The sequence below is a fragment of the Rhinoderma darwinii genome, chromosome 5 (assembly GCF_050947455.1).
Source record: "Rhinoderma darwinii isolate aRhiDar2 chromosome 5, aRhiDar2.hap1, whole genome shotgun sequence".
Taxonomy (NCBI): domain Eukaryota; kingdom Metazoa; phylum Chordata; class Amphibia; order Anura; family Rhinodermatidae; genus Rhinoderma; species Rhinoderma darwinii.
In genome coordinates this window covers 85,290,441-85,311,014 of record NC_134691.1, presented here as the reverse complement: position 1 = coordinate 85,311,014, position 20,574 = coordinate 85,290,441, and the positions used below count along the sequence as shown (strand labels likewise).

General features: G+C 43.0%; 1 pseudogene; it reads left to right on the top strand.

The window, feature by feature from the left end:
• The window catches only part of LOC142652467 (uncharacterized), a 43,019-nt pseudogene that overhangs the window by 1,005 nt on the left and 21,440 nt on the right, over positions 1-20,574 (top strand).

The following is a 20,574-nucleotide window of genomic DNA, read 5'->3' as shown; positions in this document are numbered from 1 at the left end:
CGCTCTATTATTCTAGTTCATCTGAGCCATAGTCTATCTTGGAGTCACTGGATTTCACTTTTAATAAACCACAATCACGGACTATAAATCTGCCACTGCCTGTACACCCTTTTCCTGTTCAATACTGGTATAAAAAGACACCACATCAAATGATAACAAAAGACAGTCGCTTGTGACCTAAATTTCTCCTAACTTACTAATGAAATCTGTTGTATCTCAAACATAAGATCTAGGTCCTATAGCACCATTCCAAGAATGTTTCAATCGGTATAAAAATAGATCCCACCCCTGAGACAACTGGGGTGGGATTATTGGCCCACGTCGTACCTTTACAAGAGTAGGTGCCGGATGAGGAAATTGCATATGCAAGGTTGAGAACCAAGTGTGAAAAATTTACAAAACAAAGTTATCCAAAACCAATTTTAGAGAGAGCACTTAATAAGGTTAAAAGCCTGGAATGGTGTGATTTACTTAAAGATAAAAAGAAAAAGATCACACAAAAAAGAATCCCATTTTCACCATCTTATGCACCTATCTGTGGCAAAATCTCAAATATTCTCAGAGAGCACTGGTCCATATTGAGAGATACACAGATTTTCAAGATCCACCAATGATGGCTTATAGGTGGCCTACCAATCTAAATGATCACTTGGTGCGGACAGATTTAGGCTCTCAGAGTAGCAAGAGAAATATGAGTATAAAGGGATTATTTCCCCTGCCTGGAATGTTGCAATTGCAACAGTATGATTAGAGGCCATATTTTTCTGCACCCTAGGACGGGTAAAATATACAACATAAAACAATTATTTATATGTCAATCTAGCTAGATTGTATATGTTATGCAATGTCCATGTGGATATTTGTACGTTGAGGAGATAACTCAAGAGCGTCAGGCACGATTGAATCAACATAAGTGAGTCAAAAAAACTGAATGACCAATTCCTGGCCATTTCATGAAACAAAGACACAATGGTTCTCAGTTGCGCTTTAAAATTCTAGATGGAGTGTTTCCTATGAGGAGAGGGGGAGTTACAGAAAAGTATTTGAAAAAACTGCAGATAAAGTGGATCTATGCATTAGATACTTTAGAACCAAAAGGACTCAACAGGAATGGTATCTGTTAACTATGTGTTTCCTATGTTTGATCCTAACGAAGTGATCACAGATGGAATGATACGAAGATAAGGGGCCCAAACATTGGTTGCGATTTTAAGGAGAACCATAAATAGAATCGAAAATGACAACACATGAATTTGCTTATTTTTAGTTGGACTGAAGCCGCACCTTAGTTGCACCGGTTTTGGATTCTCTGCTATATCAGCATTACAGTATTTATCTAAATATGACCGGTTTGGTCTAGTATAAAAGTAGGGTTTGTCTTACTAATGGAGATGTCCGTGTTTGGATAATTTGGCTGTTATCGTAAGTTTTGTTTTACTTTATCAACAATTTTATTAGAATATAAAACATCTCACGAGATTTCAAAATTTTGAACGCAGTGCAATAAATTCAAGCTGTATAAAATGTTACAGAGCCATAGGAACAATGGCAGGAGGTAGCCTCCCAGACATCAAAAATAAAAAAGGAAGGAAATAATAACATGTAATGGCAAGTAACAGCACAATAACCAAATCGAAAGTAGTGCAATAATTAGGGAAACCAGTCCCCAAAAAAAACGAGTAGTAATGAAATTTTTTAAGTGTTCATTTCAACACAAAGTTACACAAACACAAGACAATAGAGGGAAGCACAAACGGACAAAAGCACACAGGATTGGCGATATGAGTGTTCAAAAGAGGCCATCCAACCAGAGAGGCAGATCAGGACCACCTCGAAACCCTGACCACACTGACCAAGTTTGAACAAAGATTTCGGATTTACCCCAATCAGCAGACATCAACTCCTCCATTCTCATAATCCCGTTCATTTCAGTTACCCATTCCTGCAAAGAAGGCACATTAATGGACTTCCAGTGACATGGTATTACAGTTCTAGCTGCAGACAGAAAATGCCTAAAGACGCCCTTTTTGAGGTGTGGGAGTGATCCAGGAACCATGGAAAGCAATCCAATAGAAGGAGATGTAGGAATGTCAGTGTCAAAAAGCTTGTTTCCGAGATCAAAATTTTTTCCCCAAAAGGGACGGAGCTTGAGGCAATCCCACCAAATGTGCAACATAGTTCCAGGAGCCTCCCCACACCTCCAACAATCAGCAGGTACATCAGGAAATATCCTATGTAAAAAGAAAGGGCAACGGTACCATCTGGTAAGTTTTTTATAATTTTTCTCCTGAGCAAAACAGGAAGTCGGCAACTTATGAGCCAAGAGGAAAGAAGTCTCCCAATCCTCCTCAGAGTGTCGAACCCCCATTTCCTCATCCCAAGCTGTGGTGAACGCCAACTGCGAATAAGAGTAACCAGGTCGGAGGATCCCATGTAGATAGGACAGATAATGTTCCAAAGGAGTCTTATCCTGTAGCAACACAAGACAATCACCCATGGAAGAGAGATATGACCGCAACTGAAAATAGGACCACCATATTGATCGTCTCCCCGGGCAGGCCTCAGAGACTGCAGTAAATGACAAAATTGCACCATCAGGTGTAAGGGTCTGAGCCAAGTATCCGCCGTCCTGTCTCCCCCAACAGAGGAATGTGTCCACACCCACCGCCTGAGGGAAGGAAGGGTTATCAAAAAGAGGAGTCAAAGGACCCGGACGGTGAGTAAGGTCCAGAGCACCAATGATCCGCTCCCAAACTACAAGAAACTGACGTGTGAGGAAAGGCAGAGAAGATGTTGGTCGCTGGGAGCCAGTCAACCAAGGCACAGAGGACAATGCAAGAGAGGACATACATTTCTCAATGCGCACCCATTGCTTACCCGCATTTGAGCACTAGTCCACCAATCTCATGATGATCGCAGCTTGATGGTAACGTTTAAAGTCCGGCAAACCCGCGCCCCCTCCACTTTAGGCCGGCTAAGGAGAGAAAATCTAATGCGAGGCTTAGAGGAGCCCCACACAAATTTGGTTATAGCCCTATGTAAGGTCTTGAAGAAAATCACGGGTACCACAATAGGGACAGTCTGAAATATGTACAGACATTTGGGCAATATATACATTTTAACAGCGTTAATACGCCCAAACCACGACATTTGCCCACCCCCATACGCCACCAACTCTCGCAAAGTACGCTGTAGGACTGGTGTGTAATTCATGGTAAACAGGTCAGACAAATGTGTGGGGATATGTATCCCTAAGTATTTTAAGGACGTGTATTGCCACTTAAACGGGAAAACCTGAGCAAGATGAGAAGCTAGAGGGGCGTCTAGAGGTATATTCAACGCCTCCGATTTAGAGTAATTAACTTTAAAATTACTCAAATTACCAAATCGCTCAAACTCCCCAGTCAAAGAAGGCAAGGAAATCATAGGATTTGTGATGTACACGAGAAGATCATCAGCATAGAGTGCTATTTTGTGATGCTGTGCACCAACACAAATGCCATTGATGCTAGGGTTATTCCGCAGTGCCACAGCCAGGTGCGCCATGACCAAAACATATAACAGAGGTGAGAGTGAGCACCACTGTCTTGTACCATTTGTAACAGGCAGGGAGTCAGACAAAAGACCATTAACTCGAACTCGAGCTGTAGACCTGTGGTATAATGCCATAATCCTATCCACCATGGGGGGCCAAGTCCAACCTGAGTCAAGACACTACGGAGAAACACCCAGTGTACCCTATCAAAAGCCTTTTTGGCATCAACCAAAAGTAAACACATCGGTATCTTGCGTGTCTGGCAATATGATGTTAAAAGAAGGGTCTTGTTAGTATTATCTCTGGCTTCTCTACCACATACAAAACCCATCTGATCATCCATGACCAAGTCAGGCAATAACGGAGAGAGGCGAGAGGCAATCAATTTGCAAAGAGTTTCACATCCACATTAATCAACGAGATGGGCCTAAAGTTTGCGCATGTTGTTGGATCCTTACCCGGTTTTGGTAGAAGGGTAATATGAGCCTCGAGTGACTGAGGCGCAAAGGGACAAGAGGAAGACACGGAGTTAAAGACTTTTGTCAAAAATGGAGCAAGTTGATCCTTAAATGTCTTATAAAATCTATTGTTGAACCCATCAGGTCCTGGACTTTTGCCCAAGGGAGAATCCCCAATTGCACGCTCCACTTCCGATTCCAAAAAATCTTCCTCAAGTCCCAAGGCATCCCCACCCCCCCAAAGACGGCAAAGCAGTGTCCTGTACATAATGATACATTTTTTCCCGTAACGCATCAGCCTGCATATTATGAAAATGTCCTTTGAGATTATACAAGGTAGAGTAATAGTGTCTGAAACATTCAGTGATGCCGACCGGGTCATGAACCTTAACGCCAGTGGGAGATGTAATTCTAGGAATGTAGGATGCTTGTGTACGGGGATGTAAAATCCTTGCCAAGGACCTGCCACATTTGTCTGCAAATTTGTAAGAATGTTTGTGCATCCGATCCCGAAACCTAGCATGCGATTGGTCTAGCAGAGAACGCAAGGATTCTCTCGCTGTAGTAAGTTAAGAAAATACCTGTGAGGAAGGAAGGCATTTATGACTGGATTCTAAATCCCGTATCTGAGCAAGGAGCCGTGCAATAGCTACTCCTTTTTCCCTCTTTAATCGTGCCCCCTGCTGTATTAGGACACCTCTAACCACACACTTCAATGCCTCCCACTGGAGTGGTAGAGTCACGAGCGTGTACATAAAAAAAAATGCTAAGCGTATCCTTAAGAGCTGACACACATACCGCATCGCGCATTAGATTGTCATTAATTTTCCAGGACTAGAAATTGGGCACCGTATTAGGAAAGGTAAGTGCCAAAAAGACTGGAGCATGATCCGATCATAACATTGGACCCACCTCAGAAGTAGGGTTTATCGTAAGTTTTTTATGGCTAACGGGTCTATGCAGGGTATATTGGACCACGTGTACATGGCAAAATTATACCAGCATTAAAAGACTATGCCTGATAATGTTAGTACAATTCCACTACGATTGAGTGCAGTTTGTGTTTATTTTTCTCCCCTATGAGTGATAAATCTCTTTAGGTATAACCCCACTATAGCATGTATACAATTACACTGTATATTTTCAAGTTTTGTGTACTGCAGATGTAGCAGAGCTCCATTATAGAGAGATTTATAGAGAGATCAACAGGAGATATATAAAAATTTGTCTGTATTATATCACGGCCAATTATCTATATAAAAAGAGTGGATGTTATACTTTAAAATTAAAATACTATTTTGGCCCCTTGTGTGGTAATAAATGAAGCTTTGATGGATGGCACAAATATAGTAATTCCCGACAATGATACCGATGCACACACCAATGCTTTAGTTTAAACCCAAATAACCTCTCTGTGGTGTCTGGGGTTGCTAGTGCAATTGAGCATGCGCAATAGAGTGCTTAATATGATGCCTGTGCTCCGTAAACTTCACTCTAGCGTCGGAGGTTGCTAAAGTAACCGATCATGCGGAATAGAATACCTAGCGTGGTGTATATAACACCAGCGCTACGGCAACTATAAGCATCCGGCTACACATAGTAGAGGGATCTCTACACTGTGGAGTGGGGTGACTGGGGACACTTCCCCTTGGCAACCACTTGCTTCCAGACTTGCTCTTTTGTGAATATTAGGCGCAGAGTGATAAGTATGTGTTGTCTTGATTTTCCAAAAATGTATTCTTGGCGACAGGGCCAGTACCCGACACTCTGGAGAAGCCCCCGACGTCACTATTCATATATGGAGAGTGACGTCAGGGGCTCCCTTGGGAGAGGAATCCCCGGAAAAGCTCTGGATGTGGATTCCACTCCTAGAGGGTGCCCCAATTGTGCTATCTACAGGGATGGGGTTTAGCATTATCTACAGGGGGGTGCTATCTACAAGGGGGTGTGTGTTGCAATATCTACAAGGGGGTATGTGTGGCACTATCTACAAGAGGGTGTTTGTGGCACTATCTACAGGGGGCTGTGTCGCATTATCTACAGAGGGCACTGTGACATTATCTACAGAGGGCATTGTATATATGGGGCACAAACTGGGGGCCTAACTTCTATATGAGGGCATAGACAGGGCCTAACTTCTATATGGTGGCGCAAACTTCCTTTTTCTGATGTTTTGCTGACCCTTTAAGAAACAGCAGGAGCACGCACACCATACGGGCACAGAGCAGGAGAGGAGGCAGGGAGCAGAGTGCGCCAGCATTCCTGAGAAGGGAGAAGGAGACGACCGCAAGAATAAACAGGCCGATGCCCACGGCTGCCGGGTGGAATTAGATGACGGTGGTCAGCGGCCGTCGGCGCTACAACAGCCATAGACTGTACAAGTCTCCTAATAGCTCACAGAATACTTTGTGACGCCTACTGCTTGCTTTACTTGGCAAAACAGCCGTCTCTGTTTCCAGCTCCGCATAGGCTTACAACCGTTTCTTGCCTTATTGCAGGAAGACGAGCCTGTCCTGGTCACCAGGTTCTACTGCACAACCTCAGCAGCCCATCCAGCACCTCACACAGTTGACCCACTCACTCCCTCTTTGGCCCACAAAACACTCCCTTATAAGGAATCCCAGTTATCCCTCTTCTAATCAGCGTGGTGGTGCAGGGTGTCAGCATCACCACGCTTCACCTCTTGCCAATACCAGGCTTTTCAAGGGCCTGCCAGTTCTTCTTACTTTACCTGTCACTGCTCTCCTAAAGCTTTCACCCAGGGTCGGCCTTAGATTGGATGGCGCCCTGCGTGGGACCCTCTATTGCTGCGCTCCACAAAACAAAAATCAACCACATATATAGATAGGCACATACTGGTACATGTATACTGTACATACATAAAGGCAGATATTTCAACATACAGGCAAATATATATACACATAGGTAAATATATGGACATACAGACACATATACACACATACTGGAGCATATACAAATACATAAAGGGACATATATAGACACACACAAGCACATATATACACCCACACAGATCCACATATATCCACACAGGTACCCATATACACAGTACAGATTGTCACGTAGGGTTCGTGGACCCACTAGGCCATACTGCCTTGGCAGTATGGCAGCTGGCCGACAGGGCGCAGGTAAAACGGTCTATAGGGTACATGTGGCAGCTCGGACAGTAGCAAGGCAGGCTTGGCTGGGACTAGGCAGCGGGTAGACATCAGGCATGGAGTAGCAGGGCAGGCATAGAATACAGCACAGCACGACTACAGCTCAGCACGGCACTTGACCAGGATAGCACAGGATACAGGAAACACTGGGAACTGGAAAACACTGGGAGACCATTTGCATAGACAAACTAGGATATGATAAACAACGCTCAGGCATTGAAGAAAGGGGCTGGGCCCCTTTTATAGTCCAGGGCACTAATGGGCTGATTAAACATTAAAGTCCGGTGCAGGTCGAGGTGAATGGAAGTGAGTGTTGGCGTCTCCTGAGGAGGAAACTGGGGCCAGCACTCGCAGACCCATGGCTGCAGGCCGTCAGGAGGAGAGTGAACCTGACAGACCGCAGCCACGGACATGACAGTATCCCTCCTCTTACGCCCTCTCTTCTTGGGGCCAGAGCGAGAGAGAAACTTCTTCCGAAGAGTAGGAGAATTGAGGTTCTCCTCTGGCTCCCAGGACCAGACTAGGAAGGCCACCTGGAGCCGTTCTCGGAGTCTTCTATCAATCCGGGCAGCCAGAAGAATGAGGTCATCCAGGGTAGAAGGTAAGGTCTCGAGCGGCAAATTCATCCTTAATTTTAGGAGACAGTCCATGCCAGAATGTAGCCACCAGGGCCTCATTTTTCCACAACAGTTCTCCCGCCAGAGATGTCTTCTTGGCGTAGGTTCAGCAAGGAAGCCGCTTCAGAGGAGACTCGTCGAGGCTCCTCAAACACTGTGCGAAATGTCCGGAGGAACCCCTGGAACTCACGGGTCTCTGGTCCTTGTCTCTCCCAGAAAAGGCCTTGCCAGTGAGAAGAGAGATGATGAAAGCGACCCCCTTGCCATCAGACGAAAATACCCTTGAATACAGGCTGAAGTGGATCTGGTACTGGATCAAAAATTCACAAAAGGTACCTGCGTCTCCATCATAGCGGTCAGGAAGTGGCAAAGAAAATCGAGGATCAACACTGCGAGGAGGTGTAGTCAGAGGATCAGTACTGCCAGGAGGTGTAGTAGGAGGAAGGGCAGCTCGTGCTTCCTGCCGACGTGTGAGAATGTTCAAGGCCTGGAGGAGTTGATCCTGTCGAGACCGAAGGTCCAGCATATCCGTCCGCATCTCTTGTGACGTCATCTTGGTCTTGGATCGACCAGCGGGGTCCATGGCCTGAGCGTACTGTCACGTAGAGTTCGTGGATCCACTAGGTCGTACCGCCTTGGTGGTATGGCAGCTGGCCAACAGGTTGGAGGTAACAGTCTATAGTTCGTATAGGGTACCTGTGGCAGCTCGGACAGTAGCAAGGCAGGCTTGGCTGGGACTAGGCAGCAGGTAGACGTCAGGCGTGGAGTAGCAGGGCAGGCATGGAATACAGCACAGCATGACTACAGCTCAGCATGACACTTGACCAGGATAGCACAGGATACAGGATACAGGAAACACTGGGAACTGGAAAACACTGGGAGACCATTTGCATAGACAAACTAGGATATGATAAACAATGCTCAGGCATCGAAGCAAGGGGCTGGGCCCCTTTTATAGTTCAGGGCACTCATGGGCTGATTAAACATTAAAGTCCGATGCGCGCGCTGCCCCTTTAAGAGCGGACCCGGCTGAGGTATAAGGAAGTGAGCGCTGGCATCTTCTGAGGAGGAGACTGGAGCCAGTGCTCGCAGACCCATGGCAGTGGCCGTCAGGAGGAGAGTAAACTTGTCAGCCCGCAGCCACGGACAAGACACAGATAATGTGTAGTGTTACATGCAGTCCTATATAAAACCACACATAACACACAGTGATAACTTTCTGAGTACAATTAATGTAGTAGTATTACCTGCAGTCCTATGTAACTGATAACACAGAGATAACTCTCTGAGTACAGATAATGTAGTAGATGTTATCTGCAGTCCTATGTAACACCACAGATAACACACAGTGATAACTCTCTGAGTACAGATAATGTAGTAGATGTTACCTGCAGTCCTATGTAATACCACAGAAATCACACTTTGTTAATTATACCCAGACAGGTAGACGCAAACACACATCGAGAAAAATATACACATACAGACACATATATAGACACATAGGCGCACATAACACACACATACTGGAACATATATACACAACACAGAGACGTATGTAGAGATATATACACACATAGGCACTTACCATCTCTCCGTGCTGACAAGCTCACAGGCTTCTTGGTATGCCCCGGTGTCAACTGTATCTGTGTCCTCAATGTGCAGATACAGTTGAACCCAATGCTGAATCAGGGAACCGTCAGCTCCCTGCTTCAGCATTAGTTCAAAGTAGAGGGAGCAGTACTGTATGGGGCAGTTGTGTGGGCATTATACTGTATGGTGGCAGCTGTGGGGGCATTATACTGTATTGTGGCAGTTAAAGGGAATGTGTCGCGAATTAACCTTTTTGTTTTTTTTTTAAGTAAGTTACTTATTTCTATTATATTTTTTACGTTTTTTGCTGTATTTTTTTTTTCTTCCACATGGTGGAAAGTATTAAAAATTAAATAATAATTTGACATGTTTTCCTATCTTGGCCACCAGAGGAAGCACTTCCCAGAATAACAGCAAGGTGAATAAGGCAAAGCAACCTGACTCACAGCTGCCGTAAATGTGGGAGGGAATCTCATCCCCCCTCCTACAAGCCAGGAAAAGGTGTTTTCAAATTGTTAAGCAGTGTCCGGCAGCTATTTTGGGGGTGATTCTGCAGCTGGCAGAAGCTATAGGACACACCAAAAGGCTAAGGGTATGTTCACAGGCTTACTAAACTAAGGGAAAACAGCTCCTGATTTTCAGCCATTTTTTTAATCAAACTCTTTTTACGGCCGTTTTTGGAGCTGTTTTTCTATAGAGTCAATGAAACACGGCTTCAAAAACGTCCTAAGAAGTGATAAGCACTTAATTTTGCCGGGAGTCTTTTTACGTGCCGTTTTTGGAAAATGGCCACGTAAAAAAATGCCCCGTCGGAACAGAACGCCGTATTTCCTACTGAAACCAATGGGCAGATGTTTGGAGACGTTCTGCTTCCGATTTTTCAGCCGTTTTTCAGGACATTTACGGCCCGAAAAACGGCTGAAAACACTGCAGGTGAACATACCCTTAGAATGATGAAAGTGAAGTGAATGACTTTTCAGTAGACAGGTTCACACGGCGCATATTTTACACTTTTTTTTTTTTTTTTGCGAATTTTACATGCCTCTCCTGCTAAATGTCTTTATCCCTCCACCCTGCTGACAGTCTCCTCCAGGATCACCACCCAATACTGCTGCCAGTCTCCTCCAGCGTCACCATACAATCCTGCTGACAGTCTCCTCCAGCATCACTGTCAGCAAGATTGTATGGTGACGCTGGAGGAGACTGTCAGCAGTATTGGGTGGTGATGCTGGAGGAGACTGTCAGTAGGATTGTATGGTGTTGCTGGAGGAGACTTCAGCAGGATTGTATGGTGATGATGGAGGTGACTGTCAGCAAGATTGTGTGGTGATGATGGAGGAGACTGTCAGCAAGATTGTATAGTGATACCTAAGAAGACTGTCAGTAGGATTGTATGCTGATGCTGGGGGAGACTGTCAGCAAGATTGGGTGGTGATGATGGAGGAGATTGTCAGCATGATTGTATGGTGATGCTGGAGGAGACTGTCAGCAGGATTGTATGGTGACAATGGAGGAGACTGTCAGCATGATTGTATGGTGATGCTGGAGGAGACTGTCCGCAAGATTTGGTGGTGATGATGGAGGAGACTGTTAGCAAGATTGGGTGGTGATGATGGAGGAGACTGTTAGCAAGATTGTATGGTGACGCTGGAGGAGACTGATTGTATGGTGATGCTGGAGGAGACTGTCAGCAGGATTGTATGGTGATGCTGGAGGAGACTGTCAGCAGTATTGGGTGGTGATGCTGGAGGAGACTGTCAGTAGGATTGTATGGTGAGGCTGGAGGAGACTGTCAGCAGGATTGTATAGTGACGCTGGAGGAGACTTTCACCAAGTTTGGGTGGTGATGCTGGAGGAGACTGTCAGCAGGATTGTATGGTGATGCTGGAAGAGACTGTCAGCAGGATTGTATGGTGACGCTGGAGGAGACTGTCAGTAGGATTGTATGGTGATGCTGGAGGAGACTGTCAGCAGGATTGTATGGTGACGCTGGAGGAGAATGTCAGCAAGATTGGGTGGTGATGCTGGAGGAGACTGTCAGCAGGATTGTATGGTGATGCTGGAGGAGACTGTCAGCAGTATTGGGTGGTGATGCTGGAGGAGACTGTCAGTAGGATTGTATGGTGATGCTGGAAGAGACTGTCAGCAGGAATGTATGGTGACGCTGGAGGAGACTTTCAGTAAGATTGGATGGTGATGCTGGAGGGGACTATTTGACCCCTTGAAAAAGCTATACGCGAAACGCGCGTCGGGGCGCTACCTTATCTTCTGGGTCACACCACTACACTACGGAAATATGGTTAAGCATACCATGGAGGTTCTGTCAGGCTTTTTATATACCCACTTCATTGATCATGCTTATTGGGTGTAAGCTCTTACTCTATCTTCTACTTCACCTGACATATACTCTTCATTTTTGAATATCTCCCTGGCTTGGGATATAACATAGATGTGATTTTTTTTGTATACTATTTACTGTTTATATATATTTCTGATAAAGTGTATTATACTCTGATCCAGTTATAAAGACTTGTTTTAGATTCTCATGTTTTGATATAAAATAAAGATTTTCTACTTTTTCAAACCTTTTTGATACCTATAGACTTCTTTTTCTCTTGTTTATATATATGATTTGGAGTCTTTATCTTCAATAAATGTAGTGGGTGGTTGTGATTTCTGCTTCCCACCCTGACATTCATGTGTCCTGTGAGACTTTTTTGTCTAATGGAGGGGACTATCAGCAGGATTGTAGGGTGAGGCTGGAGGAGACTGTCGGCAAGATTGGGTGGTGATGATGGAGGAGACTGTTAGCAAGATTGTATGGTGATGCTGGAGGAGACTATCAGCAAGACTGGGTGGGGACGCATCACCATACAATCTTGCTGACAGTCTCCTCCAGCATCACCACCCAATACTGCTGACAGTCTCCTCCAGCATCCCCATACAATCCTGTTGACAGGCTCCTTCAGCATCACCATACAATCCTGCTGACAGTCTCCTCCGCCATATTCCATCTGTGTATTGTCCTTAATAGACACATACACAAATGAAATAAAACATGACAGCCCCCAGTACAGTAAGAATGTGTCAATAAAAAAAAACATTGTGTGTGAAAAATTAAATAAAGTCAATATAATATTTTATTAAATAAAAACACATAAATTAATAAAAAAATAAAATCATGACACTGTTCCATTAACCCCTTAACGACCAAGGACGAAAATGAACGTCATGGTCGGCTGCTAGTTCCCGCACCATGACGTTCATTTTCGTCCGCATTTCAAACTGTCACTCTGTGTAAACACAGAGTGACAGACCCGCGCTGACAGTTGTCCCCGACAGCTGAGACATTACTCTTGCCGGACAGCGGACCATCGCCGCTGATTTCGGCAGTTAACCCCTTAAGTGCGGCGACGGATTGCCGTCGCCGCATTTAAGTGGTTTGAAGCACATCAGCAGCCACCACGAAGTGATCGTGGGGGCTACCGATGCTTGTCACGGCAATCGGAGGTCAGATAATGACCTCCGGGTTGCCATGCACGGAAGCCTCGGAGGAACAGCCTCCGGCCGTTCCTCCTCTGCTTCCTGTCAGTGTGACAGTCACGTCACAATGACAGTTGGAGTACATTACACTACGTGTGTAGTGTAATGTACTCTAGCAGCGATCAAAGCTGCAAGACTAAGTGTCCCCTAGTGGGACAAGTTAAAAAAGTAAAAAAAAGTAATAAAAATGTTTTAAAAAAAGTGTAAAAATAAAAGTTATAAGTGATATAAACACAAAATGCTTTTTTCCCCTATAATAAGACTTTTATTATAGAAAAAAAATGAACACGTTAAAAAAGTACACATATTTGGTATCACCGCGTTCGTAACGACCCCAACTATAAAATTATAATGTTATTTTTCCCGCACGATGAACACCCCAAAAAAAATCAATAAAAAACTACGACAGAATCGCAATTTTTTTGGTCACCACCGCTCCCTAAATAAAGAATAAAAAGTGATCAAAAAGTCGCATGTACCCGAAAATAGTACCAATAAAAACTTCTATCCGTCCCGCAAAAAACAAGCCCTTACACAGCTTTTTTGACTAAAAAATTAAAAAATTATGGCCCTCAGAATATGGTGACACAGAAATTCTTTTTTTTATAAATAAGTCATTTTATTGCGCAAACGCTAAAAAAAGACCAAACCTATATACATATGGTATCGCCGTAATCGTACCAACCCGCAGAATAAAGTAAAAATGTCACCTATAGCGTACGGTGAGCGCCGCAAAAAGAAAACCTAAAAAACGGTGTCAGAATTCCTGTTTTTTGCTCAGGATTGCAAAAAAATTGAATAAAAAGTGATCAAAAAAAATCGCATGTACCCCAAAATGGTACCAATGAAAACTACAGATTGTCCCGCAACAAATAAGCCTTCACACGGCTCCGGTGGTGAAAAAATAAAAAAGTTCTGGCTCTCAGAATATGGCGATGCAAAATGTGCAGAGTGTCCAAAAGCGGATAAGATCGGGCGCCATTTATCAGTGCGACACCGGCCACATATTTGCGGATTATTATTTATTTACCCCATTATTATACCCTCTTATTATACCCCTTATGTACTCCGCACAGATTACACATGCCCCCACATTATAAACTGAAATACCAGCGAAACCCAAAACCGAAACCTACCAAGCAAAATCTGCGCTCCAAAAGCAAAATGGCGTCCCTCCCTTCTGAGCCCTGCAGCGTGCCCAAGCAGCAGTTTGCGCCCACACATATGGCATCGCCATACCCGAGAGAACCCGCTTAACGTTTTATGAGGTATTTGTCTTCTGTGGCACAAACTGGGCACAACATATTATGCACTAAAATGGCGTATCAGTGGAAAATTGCAATTTTCACTTTGAACCATCCGCTGCGCATTAACCCCTTTGCGCACAATGACTTAATTGCCCGTCATGATGCGGCGGTTGATGTATGGAGCCGGCTCACGTGCTGAGACCGCTCCATACGCTGCGGGTGTCGGCTGTCTATTACAGCAGGCCCCCTCGGTACTAACGGACAGGTACAGCGATCGCTCTGTTACAGAAGCCTGTAAGAATAACAATATACTGCAATACATTAGTATTGCAGTATATTGTACCAGTGATCCAATGATCGCTGGATCAAGTCCCCTAAGGGGATTGATTAATAAAATGTGTAGAAGAATTATAGTTATTAGTAGTGAGAATTTTTTTTTTTAAAGTTAAAAAAACAAAACACCTTTTCGCATTTTTCTTCTAAAGTAATGTCAAAAAATGAACAAAATTGGTATCGCTACGTCCGTAAAAGTCCGAACTATTACAATATACCAATATTTAATTTGTACAGTGAACACCATAAAAAAATGTAATAATTGAAACCGCCAAAATCGCAAATTTTTTTTTTTGTCACCTTCGCTCTATAAAAAAAATGTAATACAACTTTTGAATCACTTTTTATGTACCAAAAAATGTTACCAATAAAAACTGCAGCTCCTCCCACAAGAAATAAGCCCTCACACCACTCTATTGATGGAAAAATAAAAAAGTTATGGCTCTTGGAAAGCGGGGAGTGAAAATTTAAAATAAGAAAGCAAAAAATGGATCAGTTCTGAAAGGGTTAATTCATTTCTAATGAAAAAACGTATGACCACATGTGGGGTATTTCCGTACTCGGGAGAAATTGCTTTATAAAAAATGGTTGTTTTTTTCCTCCTTTATCCCTTGTGAAAATGAGAAAATTCAACATTTTAGTGGAAAAAATGTTGATATTAATTTTCGCGCCCTAATTCCAATAAACTCTGCAAAAGACCCGTGGGGTCTAAATGCTCACTATACCCCTAGAAAAATTCCTTGAAGGTTTTTCCAAAATGGGGTCACTTTTGGTGGGTTTCCACTGTTTTGGTCCCTCCAGTGCATTGCAAATGCAACATGGCACCGAAAACCATTCCAGCAAAATCATAAATCCAAATGGCGCTCCTTCCCTTCTGAGCCCTGCTGTGGGTCCAAACAGCAGTTTATTACCACATATGGGGTATTGTCGTAATCGGGAGACATTGCTTTACAAATGTTGGGGTGCATTTTCTTCGTTATTCCTTGTAAATAATAAAAATTTCTATGTTGTTTCACAAAAAAAGTACATTTTAATTTTTACAGACTAATTTCAATATATTTAGCGAAAAACCTGTGTGGTCAAAATGCTAACTATACCCCTAGATAAATACCTTAAGGGGTCTAGTTTTCGAAATGGGGTCGTTTATGGGGAGTTTCTATCATTCTGGCAGCTCAAAGCTTCTCCAAATGTACATTGGGGCCTAAAACATTTTCAAGCAAAATATGAGTCCTGAAAGCCTCCGGGTGTTCCCTTCCTTTGGGGCCCTGCCGTGTGTCCAAACAACGCATTAGGGCCACAATGTGGGTATTTTTGAAAACAGGAGAAAGAGGGTGATAGATTTTGGGGTGTGTTTCTTCATTTTCATGGTCGCTTTACAAAGAAATCGGTCTTCAAACAAATACTTTTATGAAAAAAGTGAAATTATTATTTTTTTCACCTGATATGCATTCAATTTAGCAAAGAACTGTGGGGTCAAAATAATTACTATACCCCTAAATAAATACCTTATGGGGTCTAGTTTTCTAAATGGGGTCGTTTATGGGGAGTTTCTATCGTTCTGGCAGCTCAAAGCCTCTCCAAATGTACAGTGGGGTCTAAAACATTTTCAAGCAAAATATGAGTCCTGAAAGCCTCCGGGTGTTCCCTTCCTTTTGGGTCCTGCCGTGTGTCCAGGCAGCGCATTAGGGCCACAATGTGGGTATTTTTGAAAACAGGAGAAAGAGGGTGATAGATTTTGGGGTGTGTTTCTTCATGTTCATGTTCGCTTTACAAAGAAATCGGTCTTCAAACTAATACTTTTATGAAAAAAGTGAAATATTTTTTTTTTTAACCTGATATGCATTCAATTTAGCAAAGAACTGTGGGGTCAAAACACTTACTATACACCTAAATAATTATGTTATGGGGTCTAGTTTTCTAAATGGGGTCGTTTATGGGGAGTTTCTATCGTTCTGGCAGCTCAAAGACTCTCCAAATGTACAGTGGGGCCTAAAACATTTTCAAGCAAAATATGAGTCCTGAAAGCCTCCGGGTACTCCCTTCCTTTTGGGTCCTGCCGTGTGTCCAGGCAGCGCATTAGGGCCACAATGTTGGTATTTCTGAAAACAGGAGAAACAGGGTGATAGATTTTGTGGTGTGTTTCTTCATTCTCATGGTCGCTTTACAAAGAAATTGGTCTTCAAACTGATACTTTTATGAAAAAAAGTGAATTTTTTTTTTTTTCACCTGCTATGTATTAAATTTAGCAAAAAACTGTGGGGGCAAAATACTTACTATACCCTTAGGTAAATACCTTAAGGGGTCTAGTTTTCTAAATGGGGTCATTTGTGGGGGTTTCCACCATTCTGACACCTATGAGCCTCTGAAAACCTGGCTTGGTGCAGGAAAACAAAATGTACTTCAAAATTTATAAAATTATTATTCAATTTGTAAGTCCTCTAAATTGCTGAAAATTTATTTTATTTTTTCAAAAGTGCTGCCAAAATGGAGTAAAGAGATAGAAATATATATTTAATTAAAAAAATTGTACAGTATGTGTGTACATATGTGACATATTGCAGTTAAAAATAGGGGAAAATGGTAATTTTTACAAAATTTCTTCCATTTTTCTATTTTTTTATTAATTTCCGCAAATCGTATCAGTCTACTTTTACCACTAAAATAAAGTACAACATGTGATGAAAAAACAATGTCAGAATTACTTGGATATTCAAAACTTTCACAGAGTTATTCTCTGATAAAGTCAGACATACCAGATTTGACAAATCTGGCTTGGTCATTAAGGTACAAACATGCCCGGTCATTAAGGGGTTAAGGGGGCATTATACTGTATGGGGAAGCCATAGGGGCATTATTCTGTTTGGGGCAGCTGTGAGGGCATGATACTGTATGGGGGCATTATACTGTATGGGGGCAGCTATGGTGTCATTAAGCTGTATGGGGCAGCTATCAGGCATTATACCTATTGGGCATTATGCTGTATGGTGGAATCTGTGTGGGCTTTATACTGTATGGGTGCACCTATGTGGGCATTATACTGTATGCAGCTACTTGGCATTATACTGTGTGGGAGGCACTATGGGAGCATGCTACTGTGTGGGCTGAACCGGGTGTGTATGGGCGGGCATTGGGTGGGATTAGCGGCGTGGCTTAAAATAAAAAATTGCAGCTGTCCCTCTTTGTGATACTTGAAAGGTGGGAGGTATGCCAGTGGTGCCCCCTGCATGTGGGGAGGCTGCAGCGCCCTGTGCACTCACACAAGTCGCACACCCCTAAGGCCGGCCCTTCTTTCACCCAACCGATGACAGCACTGTGCAAGCAGAAACCGGCAGGACAAAACAGTACAGCCACATGAGATCATCACATAGGTGTCCTGACAGTCTCTCAGCAGCTTCACAGTTCCTCTTAAGTGGCGGGTAGATATATACAATTAAAGGATATATAGACAGTCTATAGGCTATAATGGGGAGCACACAGTTCTCCTTCCTTGCAATATACAAAAAAGATTGTCTTCTTGTGGTATGAATTAGTATGAAATGAAGGCGGCTCAGTTCTCTAGGATCCAGTAATATCACTAAGAGATGTGAGCGAAGTGCCTCATGTCACTTATAAGACTTTATTGGATCACAAAGTGGCAGTCTCATCTGTGTTTAGATTTTGGATCCATTTAAAAATTTCTTAAGTAAGTGATCACATAGTAATTCACTATTAATCTTAGTCAGTGGTATAGCTATAAGGATTTCAGAGGTAGCAATCTCCATAGTAGGACTGTAAGAAGGTGATGAAATGGTGCAATGCTAGTTTGGTCATTCCTTATACACATGAATATACTTTATAATGTATAGATCTATATATGATTGCTATTAGATGGGCATGTAAAGTCATTGGCAGATATCTGGAGTGCCCACGACATCCAAGCTACACCTCTGCTCTCAATCATTTCTTTTATATGGAGTCAAGACAGAAATCTTCAATTTTAAATAGTTTCATTTCCATTTCCTTTCAGTATCCTTCATCAAATTCAATTACATCTGATTTCTTCATATTATGTAAGATCTTGGAGTGGGGATTATATAATACAAGCCCTGCATTTCTCCAGTGCATGTCGGCTTAGAATCCAAACTCTAGAAGCTTTCATTAATGGTGAGAATTGATGATTAATGCACCAAGAATTACCTACTATGTTAGACCGCGGAGCATTAATGTGTTGACATATATACGACCCCCTATTCCTGTCATTTAGACAAAACTATGTACCAGAATAAAAAAAATTGTGATGTTGATTGTTCTGTATGGCTTATTATCATACTTATGGCTTTGCTGCTCAAACACCAAATAAATCCTGGACTTAAAGTCATAAATATGACAAATGTTCCATGAAAAATAATTCCCTAACATAAAATATATGACTTTTGTGCAGAGCATATAGAACCCTAAAATGAATAAGAATAAGGTCTCGTGCACACTTCCTTCACCGTTTTAGCGGCCGTTTTTGACGGATCCGTGTGCCTGTTTTGTTGGCCATGTGGTTTTCGTGTGCACTCCGTGTTTCCGTTTCCGATCGCTGAGCATGGTACTGTCCAGGGTGCTGAAAGAATAGGGTTGTTCAGCGCTAGTCACTGTACAGGGTGCTGAAAGAATTAATGGGCTGCACTGATCGACGGTAACTCTTTCAGCACCCTGAACAGTGACTAGCGCTGAAGAATGCATGCTCGGCGCTCGCAAAATACAATTTTAATGAAATTTAAAAAAAATAATCAGTTCATACTTACCCAGAACTCCCTGCGTTTTTCTCCTGTCTGGCCTCCTGGGATGACATTTCATCCCATGTCACCGCTGCAGCCAATCACAGGCTGTAGTGGCAATCACGCAAGTCTGGATGACGTCAGAAGGCGCTTCATCCCACGTGACCGCCTCTGCAGCCAATCACAGGCTGTAGCGGCCACATGGACTGCCGCGTCATACAGGAAGGTCAGACTGGAGGAAGAAGAGGGACTCGCCACCAAGACAACGGCCGGGGTACTTATGAACTGCTTTTTATTTTATTTTTATCAGCAGCCTCTTCTCTCTATCAGTGCTGGATAGAGATAAGTGGCTGCCGATTAGTGTAATATCTCTAATGTACTTCTGCCCGCGCGGCCGTTGCTAGGCAACGGCCCCGTCACACACGGACGGCACACGGATGCCTTCTGTGTGCCGTCAGTTTTTTTGACGGCCACATAGACTTGCATGGGCCTCACGGTCACGGAATCTCGGACCAAAGTAGGACATGCTCTACTTTGGCCGGAACGGAGCAACAGGACCGTCAAAAAAACTAAAGTGTGCATGGCCCCATTGAAATGAATGGGTCAGGTTGCTAGCTAACAGAAAAATGGCTAGCACCCTGAAGAAAAAGGCTGAAGTGGGCATGAAGCCTGACAATGCTAAACCCTTCCGTTGTGCTCTTCTTCTTTTTTTTATTTTCTTATTGGTAAAAGTAAAGTTTTTGCTTATTCTGTTGCTATACATTTTTCTGGGAACATGGGGAGACAAACAATCTGGCCACAATTACAGCTTCCACAGGGGTTGTCCTGCAGATTTCCAGAATTCTATATGGCAAATCTATGTAATTATACTGCAACAAGTTGGGTTGAAACAGGTATAACAAAGAAATGACTAAATAGAGTTTTTAAGAACTTGACAGATGAGGACAACACAAGGGTGTAAATTTTTTAGTTCATTTTTTAGTTTTATTTTAAAGAACAAATGCTCATTAACCATTCGCAGACCACCCTCACCCTCACTTTATACATGGCGCAGCCTGCAAGGAGGTATGTAATAGAGGCAGCTGAAGGAGCGCAGCACAGCTGTAATTAAGACCAGGCTTTTTTCTTTTTTTTTTTGCTTGTCATTACTCAATCACTAAAAATGTCACAATAGGGATTGGTTTTAGCAGAAACAGTGAATAGAGAACTGCAAAGGCAGTGAATTGCTTAAAGAAAAGTTTACATATTTCTGGGAACAACATAATATAGTGATTACATTAACTTACAAAAATGCTTAGTTGAGAGTTGATCCAATAGGGATAAGGATGAT